This window comes from Bubalus kerabau, chromosome 7, assembly GCF_029407905.1.
Source record: "Bubalus kerabau isolate K-KA32 ecotype Philippines breed swamp buffalo chromosome 7, PCC_UOA_SB_1v2, whole genome shotgun sequence".
NCBI classification, from domain to species: domain Eukaryota; kingdom Metazoa; phylum Chordata; class Mammalia; order Artiodactyla; family Bovidae; genus Bubalus; species Bubalus kerabau.
Window position 1 is genome coordinate 7,514,954 of NC_073630.1, and position 24,445 is coordinate 7,539,398.

Below are 24,445 nucleotides of genomic sequence, written 5' to 3' on the forward strand. Positions count from 1 at the left end.
ACAAGAACTAAAGAACAAACAGAGATGAATAATACACTAGAAGGAAATAACAGAGAATAACTGAGGCAGAAGAATGTATAAATGACCTGGAGGACAGAATGATGGAAATCACTGCTGCAGGACCAAATACAGAAAAGTACCAATAAAGAAAAGAATGAAAAGCAATGGCATGAGACCTCTGGGACAACATTAAATGCACCAACATTCACATTATAGGGGTCCCAGAAGGAGGAGAGAGAGAGAGGAAGTACCTGAGAAAATATTTCAAGAGATAATAGCTGAAAACTTCCCAAACATAGTAAAGGAAACAGTCAACCAACTCCAGGAAGCAAAGAGGGTCCCAGGCAGGATAATCCCAAGGAGGAACACACCAAGACTCACATTTATCGAACTGACAAAAATTAAAAACAGGTAAAATATTAAAAACAACAAGGGAAAAATGACAAATAACATACAACGGAACTCCCATAAGGTTATCAACTGATTTCTCAACAGAAACTCTACATGCCAGAAGGGAATGGCTTATTTAAAGTGATGAAAGAGAAGGAGCTACAACCAAGAATACTCTACCCAGCAAGAAAGCCACAACCAGCAATACTCTACTCAGCAAGACTCTCGTTCAGATTTGATGGAGGAATCAAAAGCTTTACAGACAAGCAAAAGTTAAGAGAATTCAGCACCACCAAACCAGCTTCACAATGAATGCTAAAGGAACTTCTCTAAGCAGGAAACTCAAGAGAAGGAAAAGACTTACCCAAAATAAAACAATTAAGAAAATGGTAATAGGACCATATATATTTATAATTACCTTAAATGTAAATGGAATTAAATGCAAAACCAAAAGACATAGATTGGCTGCGAAGATGAAAACATGTGCTGTATGCACTTCCACTTACTACATCATTCTACTTAACCCCCTAGTGGAAGAAAAAGTGCATAGTGAAAGAAAAAGTTGCTCAGTCATGTCTGACTCTTTGCAACCCCATGGACTATAGCCTACAAGGCTCCTCTGCCCATGGGATTTTCCAGGCAAGAATACTGGAGTGGGTTGCCATTTCCTTTTCCAGGGGATCTTCCCAACCCAGGGATCAAACCCAGGTCTCCCATGTTGCAGGCAGACACTTTACCATCTGAGCCACCAGGGAAGCCCTAAATTGTATTTAATTATTTTATATGGTTAGGTTAATCATGTTTCCATTATGGCTCACAATTGTAATGATCTTTTATTTTTGCTAAATCAATAATAATAGTAATAATAATAATAGCTAAATCAATCTGGCTATTGATTGTGAAAACTGATAAACTTCTACTATTGTGATTTTTGCTTAATACAATAAATTTCTCATAATTGGTCAACAGAAAATAATAGAATTCTATATCACTAAAACTACCATTTAATAGAAAAACCAGTAATCACTTTTTAAAATCCAGATGTATATCAGAATTGTCTTGGATTTTTTTTTTCTTTTGAAAAATACAAATGCCCAGGTATTGCTTTTTTTTTCCTTCTCAAAGTGCCAGATGTGTTTCTAATGAGCAGCCATGTTTAAAAACAACTGGACTGCATGATGATCTTTTACTTTTATCTAGTTTGTTTCACTTTTTATATTTTATTCACGTTACCATTTCATTTATGTTTTCCAATTTCTCTTTTTTAAAAAATGTTCTTTCTCAAACCTTTACCAAGAGTAGTAGAAAAGCTTTTGTGTACATACTGTGTGTGTGTGTGTGTGTGTGTGTAGAGACAGAGAGTATATAAAAAATTTCTGAAATTTTGATTCCACTTTTTTGACTTAGTAGAATAGGATAGAATGCTAGATTTCTAATATATATTCACTCAAAATTTTGATATTTTGGCATCTAGTATTACTATATCAAATTGGTTCATAATGCTTTTCAGGTGTACTATATTCTACTTCTCTGTACATTCATCCTATTAATTTCTGAGAGTTTGATATTGAAACTCCAACTAAAAATCTTACTTTATCTATTTAAAACAAACAATTGTAATATATAGTGGAACTATATGTAACTTTGTTCTGTATATGCCAAGTCTCCTGTAAATGTGTTACAATATTTTCATAATTTAGAAAATAAAGAACTTAGGGAAAAAACTATATTACAAAGATTTAGGAATCAAAATGTATGTTAATATCATTAAAGCAGACACAAGATCCATGGAATAGAAGAGAGAGTCCAGAAATAAATCCATGCATATATGCTAAACTAATATTTGACAAGGGAGCCAAAAATACTCAAGGACAAAAAGGCAAAGTTTTCAATGAATGGTTTTGAGACAAATAGATATTCACATGTAGATGCCTATCTCACACCACTCATAAAAATAAACCCAAAATGGATTAAAGACTTACATATAAGACTTGAAACCATGAAATTCATAGAAGAAAACATAGTGGACAATCTCCTTGATACTCATTTTGGCATTAGTTTTTTGGATATGACACCAAAAGCACAAGCAAAAATTAACAAACTACTACATTATTTGATATTGTTTGTGGGACTACATCAAATTAAAAAGTCTTTTCATAGCAAAATAAACAATCAAGAATATAAAGAAGCAACCAATATACTGGGAGAAAATATTTGCACACCATATATCAGATAAGGGATTAATAATTAAAATACATAATGAATTCATGCAACTCAGTAGGAAAAAATAATCTAATATGCAGAGAAAGGCTGGAGTCATTATGGTAAAGAACAACTTGAGCTCAGCCCCTCCGTTCATTAAAACACAAAAATCACAACTAACGGCTGAACAACCACCAGCAAAAAATAGCCGAACCTACCAAAACAGACATTCTATATCCAAAGACAAAGGAGCCACAACAAAACAGTAGAAAAAGATCACTCATGGTAAAATCAAATCCCATACCTGTGGAGTGGGTGACTCACAAACTGGAAAATAAATATATCACAGAGGTTATCCCACAGGAGTATGAACTTCTAAGCCCCAAGTCAGGCTCCCCAACATGTGGATATGGCATTGGGAGGAGGAGCTCCGAGAACATCTGGCTTTGAAAGCCAGTGGCGTCTAATCGCAAGGACTTTACAGAACCAAGGGAGAAAGAAACTCCACTTTTGGAGGGTACACAAGGTCTTGTGTGCACCAGGACACAGGAAAAAGTCAGTGACTTCATAGGAGCCTGGGTCAGACCTAGCTGTGGGTCTTGAAGGGTATCCTGGGGAGGTGGAATGGAGCTGTGGCTCACTGTGGGGACAAGGGCAGTAGCGGCAGTAGTACCAGGAAAAGCTAACTGGTGTGAGCTCTCTTGGAGGCCACCATATTGACAATATTTGAGTATTTTGACAGGCTGGCCCCACCTGACACCTTTATGTTCCAGTGCTGGGATGCCTCATCTAGACAACAAACAAGGTGGAGAACATAGCCCCACTCATCATCAGACAGACTGCCTAAAGTCTTTCTGAGCCCATAGCTACCTCTAAACATACCTTCTAACATGGCCCTGCTCATCAGAGGGACAAGGCACAGCTCCAGACATCAGTGGGCGGGCACCAGTCCTATCCACTAGGAAACTTGTGCAAACCTCTTAGATTAGCCTCACACACCATGGGGAAGACACCAGAAGCAAGAGGAACTATAGTCCTGCAGTCTGCGGGGCTAAAACCACTATCACAGAAATTAGGTCAAAATGAAGTACAGAGAGCAATCTACCAAAAAAAGAAAAAAATTCAGAATAATGAGAGTAAAGATGATTCAAGATCTTATAAAAAGAATGGAGACACAGACCAAGATACAAGCAATGTTTAACAAAGAGCTAGAAGATATAAAGAACAGAGATGAGCAATAACTGGAATGAAAAAATTCACTAGAGGGAATCAATAGCAGTAAAAATGAGGCAGAAGAGCAAATAGTGAGCTGTAGGTACATAGAATAGTGAAAATCACTTCCGTGGGACAGGATAAAGAAGAAAAGAACAAAAAGAAATGAGGATAGATTGAGAGACCTCAGGGACAACATTGTTGTTCAGTTGCTAAGCTATGTCTGACTCTTTGCGACTTCATGGAATGCAGCACACTAGGCTTCCCTGGCCTTTACTATCTGCTGGAGTTTGCTTAAATTCATGTACACTGAGTCAATGATGCCATCCAACCATCTCATCCTCTGTCACCCCTTTCTCCTCCTGCCCTCAATCTTTCCCAGTCATTAGGGTCTTTTCTGGAGAGTCAGCTCTTTGCATCAGATTGCCAAATTACTGCAGCTTCAGCATCAGTCCTTCCAATGAATATTCAGAGCTGATTTCCTTCAGGATTGCCTGGTTTGATCTCTGTGCTGTACAATGGACTCTCAGGGGTCTTCTCCAGCACCACAGTTTGAAAGATTCAGTTCTTCAGTGCTCAGCCTTCTTTATGGTCCATCTCTCACACCTGTACGTGACTACAGGAAAAACCATAGCTTTGACTATCACTTTGTTGCCAAAGTGATGTCTTTGCTTTACAATATGCTATCTAGGATTGTCATGGCTTTTCTCCCAAGGACCAAGCATCTTAATTTCATGGCAGCAGTCACTGTCTGCAGGGATTTTGGAGCCCCAAAAAGGAAAATCTGTCATTGTCTCCACTTTCCCCCCTTCTATATGCCATGAAATGATGGGACTGGATGCCATGATCTTAGTTCTTTGAATGTTGACTTTTAAGTAAGCTTTTTGACTCGCCTCTTTCACCTTCATCAAGAGGTTCTTTAGTTCCTCTTCACTTTCTGCTGTAAGGGTGATGTCATCTGCATATATGAGGTTATTGATATTTCTCCTGGTAATCTTGATTCCAGCTTATGCTTCATCTAGCCCAGAATTTCACATGATGTACTCTGCATATAAGTTAAATAAGCAAGGTAACAATGTACAGGCTTGACATACTCCTTTCCCAATTTTGAACCAGTCCACTGTTCCATGTCAGGTTCTAACTTGCTCCTTGACCTGCATACAGGTTTCTTAGGAGAAATGTGAAGTGATCTGGTATTCCCATCTCTTTAAGAATTTTCTACAGTTTGTTGTGACCCACCAGTCAAGGCTTTAGCATAGTCAATGAAGCAGAAGTAGATATTTTTTTTAAATTTCCTTTCTTTTTCTATGATCCAGAGGATGTTGGCAATTTGACCTCTGGTTCCTCTGCCTTTCCTAAATCCAGCTTGTACTTCTGGAATTTCTCTGTTCACATATGGTTGAAGCAATAAAACATTTAATGACATTAAATGTAGCAAAATTCACACTATAGTCATTCCAGAAGGAGAAGAGAGAGAGAAAAGCTCTGAGAAAAATATTTGATGAAAATGATAGCTGAATATGTTTCTAACAGGGGGAAGGAAATAGGCACCTTAGACCAGGAAGTGCAGAGAGTCCTATACAGGATAAACACAAGGAGGAACATGCCAAGACATGTATTAATCAAACGGATAAAAATTAAAGCAAATGGAAAAAAGTCAAAGCAACAAGGGAAAAGCAAAAAATATCATATAAAGGAATCCCCATAAAGTTATCAAGTGATTTTTCAGCAGAAACACTACAGACCAGAAGGGAGTGGCACAATGTATTTAAAATGATGAAAAAGAAGAAGCTACAACCAGGAAAACCATCCAGGAACCTCTAATTTAGATTTGATGGAGAAATCAAAAACTTTACAAATAAGTGAAAGCTAAGAGAATCCAGCAACACCAATTCAGCTTTACAATAAAAGCTAATGGGACTGCTCTAGGCTGAAAAGAAAAGCACACAACTAGAAACAAGAAAATTACCAATGGAAAGCTTACCAGTAAAGGAAAGCACCATCCACACATAAAGAGGATGATATCAAAATCAGCAGTTGTTAGAAGGGGAGAGTAAAATGCAAAATATTGGTGATGTATTTGAAATTAAAAGATTAGCAACTCAATATTGTTTATACATAGACTGCTGTGTCATATGGAGAAGGCAATGGCACCCCACTCCACTACTCTTGCCTGGAAAATCCCATGGACGGAGGAGCCTGGTAGGCTGCAGTCCATGGGGTTGCTAAGAGTTGGACATGACTGAGTGACTTCACTTTGACTTTTCAATTTCATGCATTGGAGAAGGAAATGGCAACCCACTCCAGTGTTCTTGTCTGGAGAATCCCAGGGACGGGGGAGCCTGGTGGGCTGCCGTCTATAGTGTCGCACAGAGTCGGACACGACTGAAGCGACTTAGCAGCAGCAACAGCAGCAGCTGTATCATAACCTTGTGGTAACTGCAAACCAAAAAAATACACACACAAAAGTAAAAGGAATCCAAACACAACATTAAATTTAGTCATCAAATCACAAGAGAAGAAAACAAAAGAGTGAGGTAAGAAAAAAGACTACCAAAACAAATCATGAGCAGTTAACAAAATGTCAAAACATATATACCAAGTAATTATCTTAAATGTAAATAGTTTAACTGCTTCAATCAAAAACACAGACTGGCCAAATGGATTTAAAAAAAAAAAAAAGGCCTCTGTATATCCTGTCTATGAGAGATCCACTTCAGATCTAGGGACACAAAGACTGAAAGTGAAGGAATGGAAAAAATTGTTACATGCAAATAGAGATCAAAAGAAAGCTGGTTATCAGACAAAAGACTTTAAAATAAAGACTTTCATAAGAGACAGAGTAGAACATTATATAATGATCAAGGGATCAACCCAAGAAGCTATAACAATTATAAATATATAAGTACCCAGCATACAAATTCCTCAATATATAATACAAATGCTAACAGTCATAAAAGGAGAAATTGACAGTAACACAATAATACTGGAGGACTTGAACACCCCACTTACAGCAAAGAACAGATCATCCAGACAGAAAATCAGTAATGAAAACAGGCCTTAAATGACACATTATAGGAGATGAGATTAATTGATATTTATAGAACATTCCATCCAAAAGCAGCAGATTCGTGTTGATGTATGGCAAAACCAATACAATATTGTAAAGTAATTAGCCTCCAATTAAAATAAATAAATTTAAATTTTAAAAAAAAAGCAGCAGAAAATACATTCTTCTCCAGTACACAAGGAACATTCTCCAGGATAGATCACATGCTGGGCTAAAAGGAAGCTTTAGTAAATTTAAGAAAGTTAAAATAATTTCAGTTATCTTTTTTGACCAGAACACTATGAGATTAGAAATCAACTGCAAGAAAAAAAAACTGTAAAAACACAAACACCTGGAGTCTAAACAATATGTTGCTAAACAACCAATGAATCACTGAAGAATTCAAAAAGGAAATTTTAAAATACCTAATGAAGAATGTAAATGAAAACACGATGATCCAAATCATATGGGATGCAGCAAAAGCCGTTCTAAGAAGGTTTACAGCAGTATAATCTTATCTCAAGAAACAAGAAAAAATATCAAATAAACAACCTAAACCTAAACCTAAGCAACTGGAGAAAGAACAAACAAAACTCAAAGTTAGTAGAAGGGAAAAAAACATAAAGATCAGAGCAGAAATAAATGAAATATAGACAAAATGATAGAAAAGATCACTGAAACTAAAAGTTGGTCCTTTGAAAAGATAAACAAAATTGATAAATCTTCAGCCAGATTCATCAAAAAATGATAAGCACCAAAATCAATAAAGTTGGATATGAAAACAGAGAAGTTATAGCTGATACCACAGAAACACAAAGAATCATAAGAGACTACTACAAGCAACTGTATGCCAATAAAGTGGAAAACCAGAAGAAATGGACAAATTCTTAGAAAGGTTCAGTCTCCCACAACTGAATCAGGAGGGAAAAAAACCAAAACAGAGAAAATGAACAGATCAATCACAAATAGTAAAACTGAAATTGTAATTTTAAAACTCCTAACAAACAAAAGTCTAGTATCAGTCTAGATTCCAGGAGAATTCTATCTAACATTTTAACAAGAACTGACACTTATCCTCTGAAACTATTCTAAAAAATTGAAGAGAGAACACTTGCAAACTCATTTTATGAGGACACCATCACCCAGAGGTCAATCAGTCCAAACTACCACAAAAAAAGAAAATTATGAGCCAATATCACTTATGATCATAGACACAATAATACTTTACAAAATACTAGCAAACTGAATCCAACAATACATTAAAATAATCATACACCACAATCAAGTGGGATCTATCCCAGGGATGCAAGGATTTTTCAATATCTGCAAATCATTCAGTGTGATAATTCAAATTAACCCATGCTCTATGGTTAATTAATCTACAACAAGGAAGTCAAGAAGATACAATGGAGAAAAGACAGTCTGTTTAATAAGTGGTACTTGGAAAACTAGAAAGCTACATGTAAAAGAATAAAATTAGAACATTCACTAATGCCATACACAAAAATAAACAAAAATATATTAAAGCTTAAATGTATGACTGCATACTATAAAACTCTTAGAGGAAGCATAAGCAGTAGATTCTTTGATATGAATTGCAGTAATATCATTTTGATCCATGACATAGTGTAATGAAAATAAAAAGAAAAATAAACAGAGGTAATTAAACTCAAAAGCTATTGCACAACAAAATAAAACATAAACAAAATGAGAAAACAACATCAGAATGGGAGAAAATATTTTCAAATAAAGCAATCAACTGGGGATTAATCTCCAAAATACATAAACTGCAAAACTTCTCATGAGCTCAATGTAAAAAAGAAAAGAAACCCAAACAACATAATCAAAAATGGTAAGAAGACCTAAATAGATATGTCTCCAAACAAATATGCACATGGCCAAAGATCACATGAGAAGATGCTCAACATTACTAATTATTAGAGAAACACAAATCAAATCTACAATGAGGCATCACCTCACACTGGTTCGATGGCCATCATCAAAAAGTCTACAAGCAATAAACTGCAGTGAAGGGAACCCTCCTACACTGTTGGTGGGAATGTAAATTTCTAGAGCCAATATGTAGAACAATATTTATTTCTTAAATAACTCAAAATAGAGATGCCATATGATCTTCCAATAACAGAAGGGAAGAATCTAAACATGGACATCACCAAAGGGTCAACACTGAAATCAGAGTGATTATGTTCTTCGCAACAAAAGATGGAAAAGTTCCATACAGTCAGCAAAAACAAGACTGAGAGCTGACTGTGGCTCAGACCATGAACTCCTTATTGCCAAATTCAGACTTAAATTGAAGAAAGCAGGGAAAACCAATAGACCATTCAGATATGACCTAAATTAAATCCCTTACGATTACACAGTGGAAGTAGGAAATAGATTTAAGGGACTAGATCTGAACTATGAATTCATGACACTATATAGGAGACAGGGATCAAGACCATCCCCAAGAAAAAGAAATGCACAAAAGCAAAATGGCTCTCTGAGGAGGCCTTACAAATAGCTGTGAAAAGAAGAGAAGCGAAAAGCAAAGGAGAAAAGGAACGATACCCATTTGAAGGCAGCATTCCAAAGAATAGCAAGGAGAGATAAGAAAGCCTTCCTTGATGATTAGTGCAAAGAAACAGAGGAAAACAATAGAATGGGAAAGACTAGAGATCTCTTCAAGAAAATTAGAGATACCTAGGGAACATTTCATGCAAAGATGGGCTCAAAAACAGACAGAAACTGTATGGACCTAACAGAAACAGAAGATATTAAGAAGAAGTGGCAAGAATGCACGGAAGAACTATACAAATAAGATATTCATGACCCAGATAATCACGATGGTGTGATCACTCACCTAGAGCCAGACATCCTGGAATACGAAGTAAAGTGGGCCTTAGAAGGCATCACTACAAACAAAGCTAGTGGAGGTGATGCAATTCCAGTTGAGCTATTTCAAATCCCAAAAGATGATGCTGTGACAAAGTGCTGTACTCAATATGCCAGCAAATTTGGAAAATTCAGCAGTGGCAACAGGACTGGAAAATATCAGTTTTTATTTCAATCCTAAAGAAAGGCAATGCCATAGAATGTTCAAACTACTGCACAATTGCACTTATCTCACATGCTAGTAAAGTAATGCTCAAAATTCTCTAAGCCAGGCTTCAACAATATGTGAACCATGAATTTCCAGATGTTCAAGCTGGATTTAGAAAAGACAGAGGAATTGAAAGCATTTCCTCTAAAGTCAGGAACAAGACAAGGGTGCCTACTTTCACCATTACTATTCAACATAGTTTTGGAAGTTTTGGCCACAGCAATCAGAGAAGAAAAAGAAATAAAAGGAATCCTAATTGGAAAAGAAGAAGTAAAACTCTCACTATTTGCAGATGACATGATCCTCTACATAGAAAACCCTAAAGACTCCACCAGAAAATTACTAGAACTAATCAATGACTATAGTAAAGTTGCAGGATATAAAATCAACACACAGAAATCCCTTGCATTCCTATACACTAATAATGAGAAAACAGAAAGAGAAATTAAGGAAACAATTCCATTCACCATTGCAACGGAAAGAATAAAATACTTAGGAATATATCTACCTAAAGAAACTAAAGACCTATATATAGAAAACTATAAAACACTGGTGAAAGAAATCAAAGAGGACACTAACAGATGGAGAAATATACCATGTTCATGGATTGGAAGAATCAATATAGTGAAAATGAGTATACTACCCAAAGCAATTTATAGATTCAATGCAATCCCTATCAAGCTACCAACGGTATTCTTCACAGAGCTAGAACAAATAATTTCACAATTTGTATGGAAATACAAAAAACCTCGAATAGCCAAAGCAATCTTGAGAAAGAAGAATGGAACTGGAGGAATCAACCTAACTGACTTCAGGCTCTACTACAAAGCCACAGTTATCAAAACAGTATGGTACTGGCACAAAGACAGAAATATAGATCAATGGAACAAAATAGAAAGCCCAGAGATAAATCCACGCATATATGGACACCTTATCTTTGACAAAGGAGGCAAGAATATACAATGGATTAAAGACAATCTCTTTAACAAGTGGTGCTGGGAAATCTGGTCAACCACTTGTAAAAGAATGAAACTAGAACACTTTCTAACACCATACACAAAAATAAACTCAAAACGGATTAAAGATCTCAACGTAAGACCAGAAACTATAAAACTCCTAGAGAAGAACATAGGCAAAACACTTTCTGACATACATCACAGCAGGATCCTCTATGACCCACCTCCCAGAATATTGGAAATCAAAGCAAAAATAAACAAATGGGACCTAATCAACCTTAAAAGCTTCTGCACATCAAAGGAAACTATTAGCAAGGTGAAAAGATAGCCTTCAGAATGGGAGAAGATAATAGCAAATGAAGCAACTGACAAACAACTAATCTCGAGAATATACAAGCAACTCCTACAGCTCAACTCCAGAAAAATAAATGACCCAATCAAAAAATGGGCCAAAGAACTAAATAGACATTTCTCCAAAGAAGACATACAGATGGCTAACAAACACATGAAAAGATGCTCAACATCACTCATTATCAGAGAAATGCAAATCAAAACCACTATGAGGTACCATTTCACACCAGTCAGAATGGCTGTGATCCAAAAGTCTACAAGTAATAAATGCTGGAGAGGGTGTGGAGAAAAGGGAACCCTCTTACACGGTTGGTGGGAATGCAAACTAGTACAGCCTCTATGGAGAACAGTGTGGAGATTCCTTAAAAAACTGGAAATAGAACCGCCTTATGATCCAGCAATCCCACTGCTGGGCATACACACTGAGGAAACCAGAAGGGAAAGAGACACGTGTACCCCAATGTTCATCGCAGCACTGTTTATAATAGCCAGGACATGGAAGCAACCTAGATGTCCATCAGCAGATGAATGGATAAGAAAGCAGTGGTACATATACACAATGGAGTATTACTCAGCCATTAAAAAGAATACATTTGAATCAGTTCTAATGAGGTGGATGAAACTGGAGCCTATTATACAGAGTGAAGTAAGCCAGAAAGAAAAACACCAATACAGTATACTAACGCGTATATATGGAATTTAGAAAGATGGTAACAATAACCCTGTATACGAGACAGCAAAAGAGACACTGATGTATAGAACAGTCTTATGGACTCTGTGGGAGAGGGAGAGGGTGGGAAGATTTGGTAGAATGGCATTGAAACATGTATAATATCATGTATGAAACGAGTTGCCAGTCCAGGTTCGATGCACGATACTGGATGCTTGGGGCTAGTGCACTGGGATAACCCAGAGGGATGGTATGGGGAGGGAGGAGGGAGGAGGGTTCAGGGTGGGGAACACATGTATACCTGTGGCAGATTCATTTTGATATTTGGCAAAACTAATACAATTATGTAAAGTTTAAAAATAAAATAAAATTTAAAAAAAGAAAAGACAGAGGAACCAGAGATCAAATTGCCAACATCTGCTGGATCATCATAAAAGCAAGAGAGTTCCAGAAAAATATCTATTTCTGTTTTATTCACTATGCCAAAGCCTTTGACTATCTGGATCACCACAAACTGGAAAATTCGGAAAGAGATGGGAATACCAGACCAGGTCCTAAGACCTGCCCTTAAGCTAACACCTAAGACCTGACTTCTGAGAAATCTGTATGCAGGTCAGGAAGCAACAGTTAGCTCTGGACATGGAACAACAGACTGATTCCAAATAGGAAAAGGAGCACGTCAAGGCTGTATATTGTCACTCTGCTTATTTAACTTATATGCAGAGTACATCATGTGAAATGCTAGGCCAGATTAAGCAGAAGCTGGAATAAATATTGCCAGGAGAAATATCAATAACCTCAGATATGCAGATGATATCACCCTTATGGCAGAAAGTGAAGAACTAAAGAGCCTCTTGATGAAAGTGAAAGAGGAGAGTGAAAAAGTTTTCTTAAAACTCAACATTCAGAAAACTAAGATCATTGCATCCAGTCCCAGCAAATAGATGGGGAAACAGTGGAAACAGTGGCAGACTTTATCTTTTTGGGCTCCAAAATCACTGATGGTGATTGCAGCCATGAAATTAAAAGATGCTTACTCCTTGCAAGAAATGTTATGGCCAGCCTAGACAGCATATTAAAAAACAGACATTACTTTGCCAACAAAGGTCCATCTAGTCAAGACTATGTTTTTTCCACTAATGTATGTATGTGAGAGTTGGACTATAAAGAAAGCTGAGTGCCAAAGAATTGATGCTTTTGAACTGTGATGTGAATATTCATTGGAAAGACTGATGCTGAAACTGAAACTCCAATACTTTGGTCACCTGTTGCAAAGAACTGGCTCATTGGAAAAGACCTTTATTCTGGGAAAGATTGAGGGTGGGAGGAGAAGTGGATGACAGAGGATGTGATGGTTGGATAGCATCACCGACTCAATGGACTTGGGTTTGGGTAAACTCCAGGAGTTGGTGATGGACAGGGAGGCCTGGCATGCTATAGTCCATGAGGTCGCAAAGAGTCAGACATAACTGAGCAACTGAACTTAACTAATCATCCTTCAATGACCTCATGGCCATATATACAGAGAAAATAATAATTTAAAAAGATGCCTGAGTGTTCATTGCAGCATTATTTACAATAGGCAAGATGTGGAAGAAATCTAAACACCCATTGACAGCCAAATGAATAAAGAAAATGCAGTCCATATATACAGTGGAATATAACTCAACCATAAAAAGGGAGAAGAGTCAAATCAATAAAATTAAAAATTAAAAAGAAGAAATTACAACAGACAATGCAGAAATACAAAGGATCATAAGAGACTATGAGCAACTGTATGCTAATAAATTGGATAACCTGTAAGAAACAGACAAATTCTTAGAAAAGTACAACTTTCCAAGACTGAACGAGGAAGAAATAGAAAATATGAGCAAACCAGTCACAAGCACTGAAATTGAAACTGTGATAAAAAAAAATCTTCCACAAACAAAAGCCCAGAGCCAGATGGCTTCACAGGCGAATTCTATCAAATGTCTAGAGAAGAGTTAACACCTATCCTGCTCAAACTCTTCCTAAAAATTGCAGAGGAAGGAAAACTCTCAAAGTCATTCTATGGGGCCCCCATCACCTTGATACCAAAACCAAAGATATCACAGAAAAAGAAAATTATAGGCCAATGTCACTGATGAACATAGATTCAAAAATCCTCAACAAAATCCTAGCAAACAGAATACAACAACCCATTAAAAGGATTATATACCATGATCAAGTGGGGTTTATCCCAGGGATGAAAGGATTCCTCAATATATGCAAATTAATGTGATATACCATATTAACAAATTGAAAGATAAGAACCATGTGATCATCTCAATGGATGCAGAGAAAGATGTTGACAAAATTCAACGCTCATTTATGATTAAAAAAAAAAAACACAACCTCCAGAAAATAAGAAACAAAGGAACCAAACTCAACATAATAAGGGCCATGTATGGCTTCCCTAATGGCTCAGCTGGTAAAGAATCCGCCTGCAATGCAGGAGACCTGGGTTCAATCCCTGGTTTGGGAAGATCCCCTGGAGAAGGGAAAGACTACCCACTCCAGTATTCTGGCCTGGAGAATTCCATGGACTGTATAGTGCTGGGGTCCAGCCCAAGCAGGATCCAGGGGTACCCTCAGGATGACGGCATAGGCGAAAGGATAGCAAAGCAGAGAGAACAGAGGCTTGACCTTCCTTGGTTAACACAGAAAGCCAATAAAGCTCCTGGCACAGAACTTGCTCTGTTCACGGAGGCTGCAGGCGCCCTCTCGGTGGGGTGAGGACGCAGGACGCCCCCTCCCCGGTGAAGACGCAGGGCGCCTTCCCGATCGGGTCTTAGAAGCCCAGGCAAAAAAGTGAACTCAGAGAGCCCCTGCGCCCCAAGGACTCATCCTGAAAGAAGAACAGAGAGAGAAGAGGAGAGAAAAGGAAAAAAGAATGAGACGGGGAGACCAAGCTTCAGTGAGCGAGGCCCATAGCTTTATTTTCAAAAGGAACTTTTATACCTTGACTTATACATAGAGGGAAATGAAAGATGCAAAGTAATACAGAGTCATCCTAAACATTACATCTGTTTTGTCTTTATCAAAACCAGGATTTTTTCTGCATACCTTTCCCACAAACAATGTTGTGTACATTATCTTCTGGCCTTGGAGAGATTGGCCTGTGGACATTTTATGACTCTTTTTTGATAAAGGCTGCTCAACCAGAAAACTTACTTTCCCTTGAAGTGTTTTTTCTTTATATTTCTAATCTATGTCAGCCTCAGAAAGTGCTAAACAGAGTTACATTCTCACGGAGCAAAGGTGCAGTGGGTCACAACAAAGAAAGAACCAATTAGCTCAAAGGTCTGATGTGGTTAATTCCAAGGCTGCGACTTGTTTTTCTTACATTCCAACTGTGTTAACTAATGCACTCCCAGGTGCACAATGGATAAGGGATATGGGCACTTGGCAGCAAGCATTGGCCCAATAATGAAGCCCTTTACCAGTACTATCTATTCTAATAATTTTTCATCCCTTAAAGGACTCTATGCTCTTTAGGACTTGTAGAATGTTTTGGCTTCCTGTGCCTTTCAAGGTTGGGGAGTTGTGAACAATCACGTGTATTAATTGCAAGAGTATGGATAAACCTGTCAGGCAAGCTAGAATGCCAACAGTGGGGTTAAAATAGAAATATTCCTTTCATTCCCAGGAGACATTAACTAAAGCCCTAAGTTGACTTTTTCCAGAGAAAGGTGGTCGGGGATAGCCCCCTGTTAATGTCAGAAGACTTGGTGAAAGGCACAAAATAGTAAGACAGACAGATTCTGGTTTTGGGGTAGATACTTGAGCAGATCCAGGGGGTCCCTCAAGGCCTGATCCGCCTTTGCCTGTCAGGTTCTTTCCTCATGACCTTTGTCATGGGTGGGATCTCCCGTAGTGGCTCCGGGCAGTATAGTCCATGGGGTTGCAAAGAGTCAGACACGACTGAGCGACTTTCACTCACTCACTCACTTCACGACATATGTACAGCAAACATTTCTCTCAATAGTGAAAAACTGAAAGCATTTCCTTTAAGATCAGTAACAAGACAAGATGCCCACTCTCACCACTGTTATTCAGTATAGTTTTGGAAGTCCTAGTCACGGCAGTCAGAGAGGAAAAGGAGATAAATGGAATTCATATTGGAAAAGAAGTAAAACTCTCACTGTTTGCAAGTGATATGATACTATTCATAGAAAATCCTAAAGATGCCACCAGAAAATTACTAGAGCTAATCAATGAATTTAGTAAAGTTGCAAGATACAAAATTAATGCATAGAAATACCTGCATTCCTATACACTAACTGAAAAATCAGGAAGACAAATTAAGGAAACAATCTCATTCACCATTGTAATAAAATACCTAGGAAAAACCTACCCAAAGAAACAGAATACCTGTATGCAGAAAACCATAAGACACAGATAAAAGAAATCAAAGATAACACAAATAAAGATATACCATGTTCTTGGATTGCAAGAATCAATATTGTGAAAATGACTATAATATCCAAAGCAATCTTCAGAGTCAGTGCAATACCTATCAAGTTACCAATGGCATTTTTTACAGAATTAGAACAAAAAAGCTTGCAATTTGTATGAAAACACAAAAGACCCTAAACAGCTAAAGCAACTTTGAGAAAGGCAAATGGAACTGGAGGAGTCAACCTTCCTGACTTTAGACTACATTACAAAGCTTGTCATTAAGATAATATGGTAGTGGCACAAAAACAGAAATATAGAGCAATGGAACAAGAAAGAAAGCCCAGAGATAAGCTCATGCACATATGGGCACCTTATCCTTGATAAAGGAGGTAAAAATATACAATGGAGAAAACACAGCCTCTTCAAAAGTGGTGCTGGGAAAACTGAATAGCTACATGTAAAAGAATGAAATTAGAACAATCCCTAACACTCTACACAAAAATAAACTCAAAATGTATTAAAGGCTTAAGTGTAAGGCCAGAAACTATGAACCTCTTAGAGGAGAGCATAGGCAGTGCACTCTTCGACATAAATCCCAGCAAGATCCTCTCTGACCCATCTCCTAGAGTAATGGAAATAAAAATAAACAATTGTGACCTAATTAAAAGATTTTGCACAGCAATGAAAACTATAAACAAAATGAAAAGACAACCAGAGAATGAAGAAAACAATTGCAAACAATGCATCTGACAAAGGATTAATCTCCAAAATATATAAGTAGCTCATACAGTTCAATATTAGAAAAACAAACAACAAAATAAAAAAAATGGTCAGAAGACCTAAACAGACATTTTCAAAGAAGACATACAGATGTCCAATAAACGCATGAAAAGGTGCTCAATATTACTCATTGTTAGAGAAATGCAAATCAAGCCTACAAGGTATCATCTCACACCAATCAGAATGGCCATCATCAAAAAATCTAAACAGTAAATGCCGGACAGGGTATGGAGAAAAGCAAACCCTCCGGCACTGTTAGTGATATAACCTGATACAGCCATTTTGGAGAATGTATGGAGATACCTTTTAAAAAATCTACCATATGACCCAGAAATCCCACTACTGGGCACATACCCTGAGAAAGCCAGGATTCAAAAGACACATATAACCAATATTCATTGCAGTGCTATTTACAATACCTAGAACGGGGAAGCAACCTACATGTCCATCAACAGATGAACATATGAAGAAGATGTGGTATATATATATATACACACACATACATATATATGCAATGGAATATTACTGAGCCATAAAAAGGAACAAATTTGAGTCAGTTGTAGTGAGGTGGATGAACCTAGAGCCTGTTATATAGAGTTAAATCAGTCAGAAAGAGAAACATAAATATTGTATATTATAAATATTGTATATTAACGTGTATATATGGAATCTGAAAAAATGATACTGATGAACCCATTTACAGGGAAGGAATGAACACACAGATATAGAAAACGGGCTTATAGACACATGGTGAAGGTGAGACAAATTGAGAAAGTGGCATTGATATATATACACTATCGTGTATAAAATAGATAGCCAGTGGGAAGTTGATATGTAACACAGGGAGCCCAGCCTGGCACTTTGTGATGACCTAGAGGGTGAGACTAGGGGAAGGGAGGAGGGTGTGTGGGGGCATGTGTATGTGTGTGTGTGTAAAATTATGACTGATTTGCATTATTTTACAGCTGAAACCAACACAACATTTTAAAGCAATTTTTCTCCAATTAAAAAATAAATTTTAAAAAGAAAATTTGGTACAGATATACAATGGATCATAACCATCACAAAGAATGAAATAAGGTCATTTGCAGCAAAATGGATGGATCTGGATTTTAGCATCCTCAGTAAAGTTAGTCAGAGAAAGACAAACAACATATAATTTCATTTACTTGTGGAATCTCATAAAATGATACAAATGAACTTCTTTACAAAACAGAAACAGAGTCAAAGACTTTAAAAACAAACTTAACGGTTACCAAAATGGAAATGTGGTGGTGGGGGGTGTAAATTAGGAGTTTGGTATTAAAATATGCACATTATTGTATATAAAATAGATGATCAACAAGGACTTATATATACATATAGCACAGGGAACTCCACCCAATATATGAGAAGAGAATCTTAAAAAAGATGAATATACATACATGTATATTAAATCATCATGTTATACACCTTAAATTTACAAAATATTTTATCTCAAATATATCTCAATAAGCTGGGAAAGATAATGTACCTCTTTAGATGTAAGGACTAAGGGAGATATGTGTATAACTTGCCTTTTTCTTTAAAAAAAAAAAAGTGGGGGGTGTTCTCTTTTATTTACTCACAACATATCAGTACAATAGAGGTCAAATCCAGTTTGGTGAAGGTCATTTAAACTCACCTGCTAAAGGAATAAACCTTTAAAATAATGCTTTTATAGCACAAATGAAATTAAATAAACCAAATAGGAGGTGGCAAAGCCCTTTTAAGTATCTCAAAAACCACATTTCCATGCACCAAAAAAGAAAACACAAGATAAAAATTTCCAGTGTTTCCACTGGAAAACATGGCAGGCTTGAGTCGTGTCCGACTCTGTGTGACCCCATAGATGGGAAGCCCACCAGGCTCCCCAGTCCCTGGGATTCTCCAGGCAGGAACACTGGAGTGGGTTGCCACTTCCTTCTCCAATGCATGAAAGTGAAAAGTGAAAGTGAAGTCGCTCAGTCATGTCCGACTCTTAGCGACCCCGTGGACTGCACCCCACCAGGCTCTGCCATCCATGGGGTTTTCCAGGCAAGAGTACTGGAGTGGGGTGCCATTGTCTTCTCCGTGAGAAGAATTAGGTTATGTATTTAACAGGCTCCATAGACTATTATATTCTTTGCAGACAAAGATGGAGAAGTTCTATACAGTCAGCAAAAACAAGGCAAGGAGCTGACTGTGGCTCATATCATGAACTCCTGACTGCCAAATTCAGACTTAAATTGAAGAAAGAAGGGAAAATCACTTGACCATTCAGGTATGAGCTAAATCAAATCCCTTACAATTATACAGTGGAAGTGAGAAATAGATTCAAGGCATTAGATCTGATAAACAGAGTGCCTGAAGAACTATGGACGGAGGCTCATGACATTGTACAGAAGACATTTCATTCAAAGATGGGCACAATAAAAGACAGAAATGACATTGACCTAACAAAAGCAGAGGATATTAAGAAGAAGTGGCAAGAATACACAGGAGAACTATACAAAGATCTTCATGACCCAGGTAATGTGACCAGGTAATGTGATCTGGGTGACGGTGTGATCACTCACCAAGAGCCAGACATCCTGGAATGTGAAGTCAAGTGGGCGTTAGGAAGCATCACTATGAACAAAGCTAGTGGAGGTGATGGAATTCCAGTTGAGCTATTTCAAATCCTAAAAGATGATACTGTGACAAAGTGCTGCACTCAATATGCCAGCAAATTTGGAAAACACAGCAGTGGCCACAGGTCTGGAAAAGGTCAGTTTTCATTCCAATCCCAAAGAAAGGCAATGCCAAAGAATGCTCAAACTACCACACAATTGCACTCATCTCACACTCTAGTAAAGTAATACTCAAAATTCTTCAAGCCAGGCTTCAACAGTATGTGAACCGTGAACTTCCAGATGTACCAATTGGATTTAGAAAAGGCAGAGGAAATGGTGATCAAATTGCCAACATCCTCTGGAGCATCAAAAAAGCCAGAGAGCTCCAGAAAAACATCTACTTCTGCTCTATTGACTATGCCAAAGCCTTTGACTGTGTGGATCACCACAAACTGTGGAAAATTCTGAAAGAGATGGGAATACCAGAACACCTGGCCTGCCTCTTGAGAAATCTGTATGCAGGTCAGAAAGCAACAGTTAGAACTGGACATGGAACAACAGACTGGTTCCTAATAGGGAAAGGAGTACATCAAGGCTGTTTATTGTCACCCTGTTTATTTAACTTCTATGCAAAGTACATCATGAGAAACGCTGGACTGGAAGAAGCACAAGCTGGAATCAAGATTGCTAGGAGAAATATCAATAACCTCAGATATGCAGATGACACCACCCTTTTGGCAGAAAGTGAAGAAGAACTAAAGAGCCCCTTGATAAAAGTAAAAGAGGAGAGTGAAAAAATTATCTTAAAACTCAACATTTAGAAAACTCTGATCATGTCATCCAGTCCCATCACTTCATGGGAAATAGATGGAAAAACAGTGGAAACAGTTGCAGACTTTATCTTTTTGGGCTCCAAAATCACTGCAGCCATAAAATTAAAAAACACTTGCTCCTTGGAAGAAAAGCTATGACCAACCTAGACAGCATATTGGAAAGCAGAGGCATTACTTTCTAACAAAGTCTGTCTAGTCAAAGCTCTGTTTTTTCCAGTAGTCATGTATGGATGTGAGAGTTGGACTATAAAGAAAGCTGAGTGCCTAAAACTTGATGCTTTTGAACTGTGGTGCTGGAGAAGACTCTTTTTTTTTAATTTATTTATTTTAATTGGAGGCTAATTACTTTACAATATCATAGTGGCTTTTGCCATACATTGACATGAATCAGCCACGGGTGTACATGTGTTCCCCATCCTGAACCCCCCTCACACTTCCCTCCCCATCCCATCCTTCAGGGTCATCCGACTGCACCAGCCCTGAGCACCCTGTCTCATGCATCGAACCTGGACTGGTGATCTGTTTCACATATGATAAAGTCCCTTGGACTGCAAGGAGATCCAACCAGTCCATCCTAAAGAAAATCAGTTCTGAATATTCATTGGAAGGACTGATGCTGAAGCTGAAACTCCAATACTTTGGCCACCTGATGCGATGAGCTGACTCATTGGAAAAGACCCTGCTGCTGGGAAAGATTGAGGGTGGGAGGAGAAGGGGACAACAGAGGAGGAGATGGTTGGATGACATCACTAACTCAATGGACATGAGTTTGGGTAAACTCCAGGAGTTGGTGATGGACAGGGAGGCCTGGCACGCTGCAGTCCATGGGGTTGCAAAGAGTTGGACATGACTCAGCGACTGAACTAAACTGAATGGACTGTTCCATCAACCACTTGCCTACCACAATCACTTATCCATGTCAACATTTGTGAACTTGAGATCTGTGAAATTAAAAATTCATTGCCTTACTTGGGGTTGGTAAATGCAGACTCATTCTGTGCAATTATCTTATGTCTCTTCCCTGCCAGCTCCAATCAGGGACGTCTCCTACCAAGTCAGAACTGTGAATCTTGGTGAATGACAGCCATTCAGATTCAGGGCCCTGATGGTTTGCTAGAAGGTGGATACCTTATAGCTATAGGAGGTAGAGAATCAGCAATTCTTCTTTCTTGGATAGAGCTGATCATCTGATTTGCCACCATTTTATTCAGAAAAATAATTATAATATGTTTGACAAATTTAAGTGTCAGCATCCTTCCTTGTCCCTTCCAGTTTATTGCATATTTACATTTATTTCCTGGGAGATGTACCTGGAACTTTTGGTTTGCATCTTGATGTGAAATCAAGCCATGCTAAGCAATTTCTTGTAATTATCCTATTTAATCCTCACAACAGCCTTATGTAATTGATATTATAATCCCCATTTCACAGGCAAGGACACTAAGGCTAAATCAGTGTGCTCAAAGTTATTTAGATGGTATGAGATTTTGTACATAGAACATGATAAAGAGAGGCACAAGACAAGTAATAGAAAAATAGAAAAAAAATTTTTTGAAAGTTTTAAATTAACATGGAAGCAACACATTTTAACTATTTGCTCCTTAAGACTAGAAGTTATATTATATGGTAGTTTCCTTTATTAGATCAAAGCAGTATCTGTGTGTGCATCCTTTAAATTTTGACATCTGGAATTTAGTCATGCCCTTGTCTGAAAAAGGACATGCCTTTTTTGTGACCTTGTAGGAAAACTTCAATATAATTAAAGTCAGCATCAGACAGTAGAGTTTGTTGGTAATATATGAAATATGTTGTATAGGCATTTTGCCAAGTATTTTCTCTTAAGCATTTTTAAAAGTTTTTAAATATCTGACTTTTACTTATTCTTTTTTTTTTTTTAATGCCATGATCTTAGTTTTCTGAATGTTGATCTTTAAGCCAACTTTTTCACTTTCATCAAGAGGCTCTTTAGTTCTTTTTCACTTTCTTTATTTCTTTCTTTTTTTTTTTTACTCTAATTGAATGGCAATGCTTTATATGGTCATGTATCAAACAGGGACCATAATACATCATAAATGCCATAGAGCTAATCGCCAGTCCAGGTTTGACATGTGATACAGGATGCTTGGGGCTGACTTTTACTTCTAAAGAAACAGAATAAAACTCTTATTTCACATTCTCTTCAGAGAATATATTTCATGTCAATCACCTAAGGCCTGGATGACTCTATCCCAGACTCTTGGCAGGACACTTACCTGGTAATGGTTTTCCCAGGGAGGATTCTAGTCATCTGGTCATGAATTGTCAGAACAATTTCCTCAAATCATGTTAGACTGAAGTAATTATTATAAGTGCAGCTTTTTCTGGGTTATCCAAGACAGGTTTTTCAGAGCTGGTTCCTCACAGATGCAGTTTAAAGAACAATAATGTGCATACTTTCTGAACATTTATCCTTTCTCCACATCTCTTTCTTTGTGTCTCCAAGACAAAATGTCTGTTTTATCAAGAAAGATTTGGCACACGGTTTGTTTTAATAATAGTCCTTTTTTGTTTTCACGGGGTTCCTTTTATAGCTCTCACATTAATTTAGAAGGGGATATTTCTTAGCAGAACATCCATTAAAGCACATGATTCATGTTAGGATCATCACTGTCTATGGAACCATCCAGTACCTTCATACAGTTGATCTGATTTATGAAGCTTTAATACAAATAGGCTTACTTTCATTTATTCCTAAATTGAACTTTGGGGAAACTCATTAATTAAACTGTATAGAAGAGATATAGATATCATTGATCCTTCAGTTCTGTATCCGTGAAATGGGGAGAGTTGATGGTGTTTGCTAATTTCTATAGATACTGTTATTAGAGAGTATAGAAGTTCCTTTTTGCTGCTCTAACAATTTGCTACAAACTTAATGGCTCCAATTTGTTAATTACAATACAAACTTATTAATTTACAGTTTTGGGGAATGGGAGTCTGATATTTGTCTTAAATGGCTAAAAGATTTAAGCAAAGCTGTGCTCTTTTTGAAAGCTCTAGGGAACAATCCATTTTCTTAGCTTTCCAAGCTATCTGAGGCCACGTTTATCTTGTGACCCTTGCCTCAGTCTTTGGGACTAACAGTGCAGCATCTTCAAATACCTGATTTCTGTCACCCCTTTCTTTTTCTGATTCTGACATTCTGGCTTCCCTCCTATAAAGACACTTGCGATTTCACTGGGCATACTCAAAAAATTCAGAATCATCTCTCATCTAAAGGTGCTTAACTTCACTCTGTCTACAAAATCTCTTTTGCCATGTAGAGTATCAGATAGAGGCTTCAGGGATTAGGATGTGGACATCTTTGGAGGGTCATTATTCTGCCTACTACAGAGGGGGTACTGATTAAATGTCTGTGGTGTTAACTTTTACTTACACACAACATGAACATATATGACTGCACAAATGAATGCATTTAACAATTGGCTTGGGATGAGAAGGGAATATATATAGCACAGCCTTCTTGGAAGCTATGTGCTTTCAGTAATATAAAGGACAGATTGTAAAGACACCAGTCACGGAACAGATTTTCTTTATGAGTCAGCAAAGACACTACACAAAACCTTCCCCTTCCTGGGGCTGAGAAAGTGTCATACGGGATCTGATGAACCCTCACATGTATGCAGAAAGCAAAGAGACTACCTTTCATGGAGGCATGTGGCTGCATTTTATTACAGCTCAGAAATTCCCTTATATTTAAAGGATTTTTTCCCTGCTGTCTGACTTGCCAGCAAAGTTGTATTGTACAACATGTCAACTCACTGAATATTTTCTGCTCACTGTAGACTCTGTGCCTTCAGACTTTAAGAAACAGAGGAACGTTAGA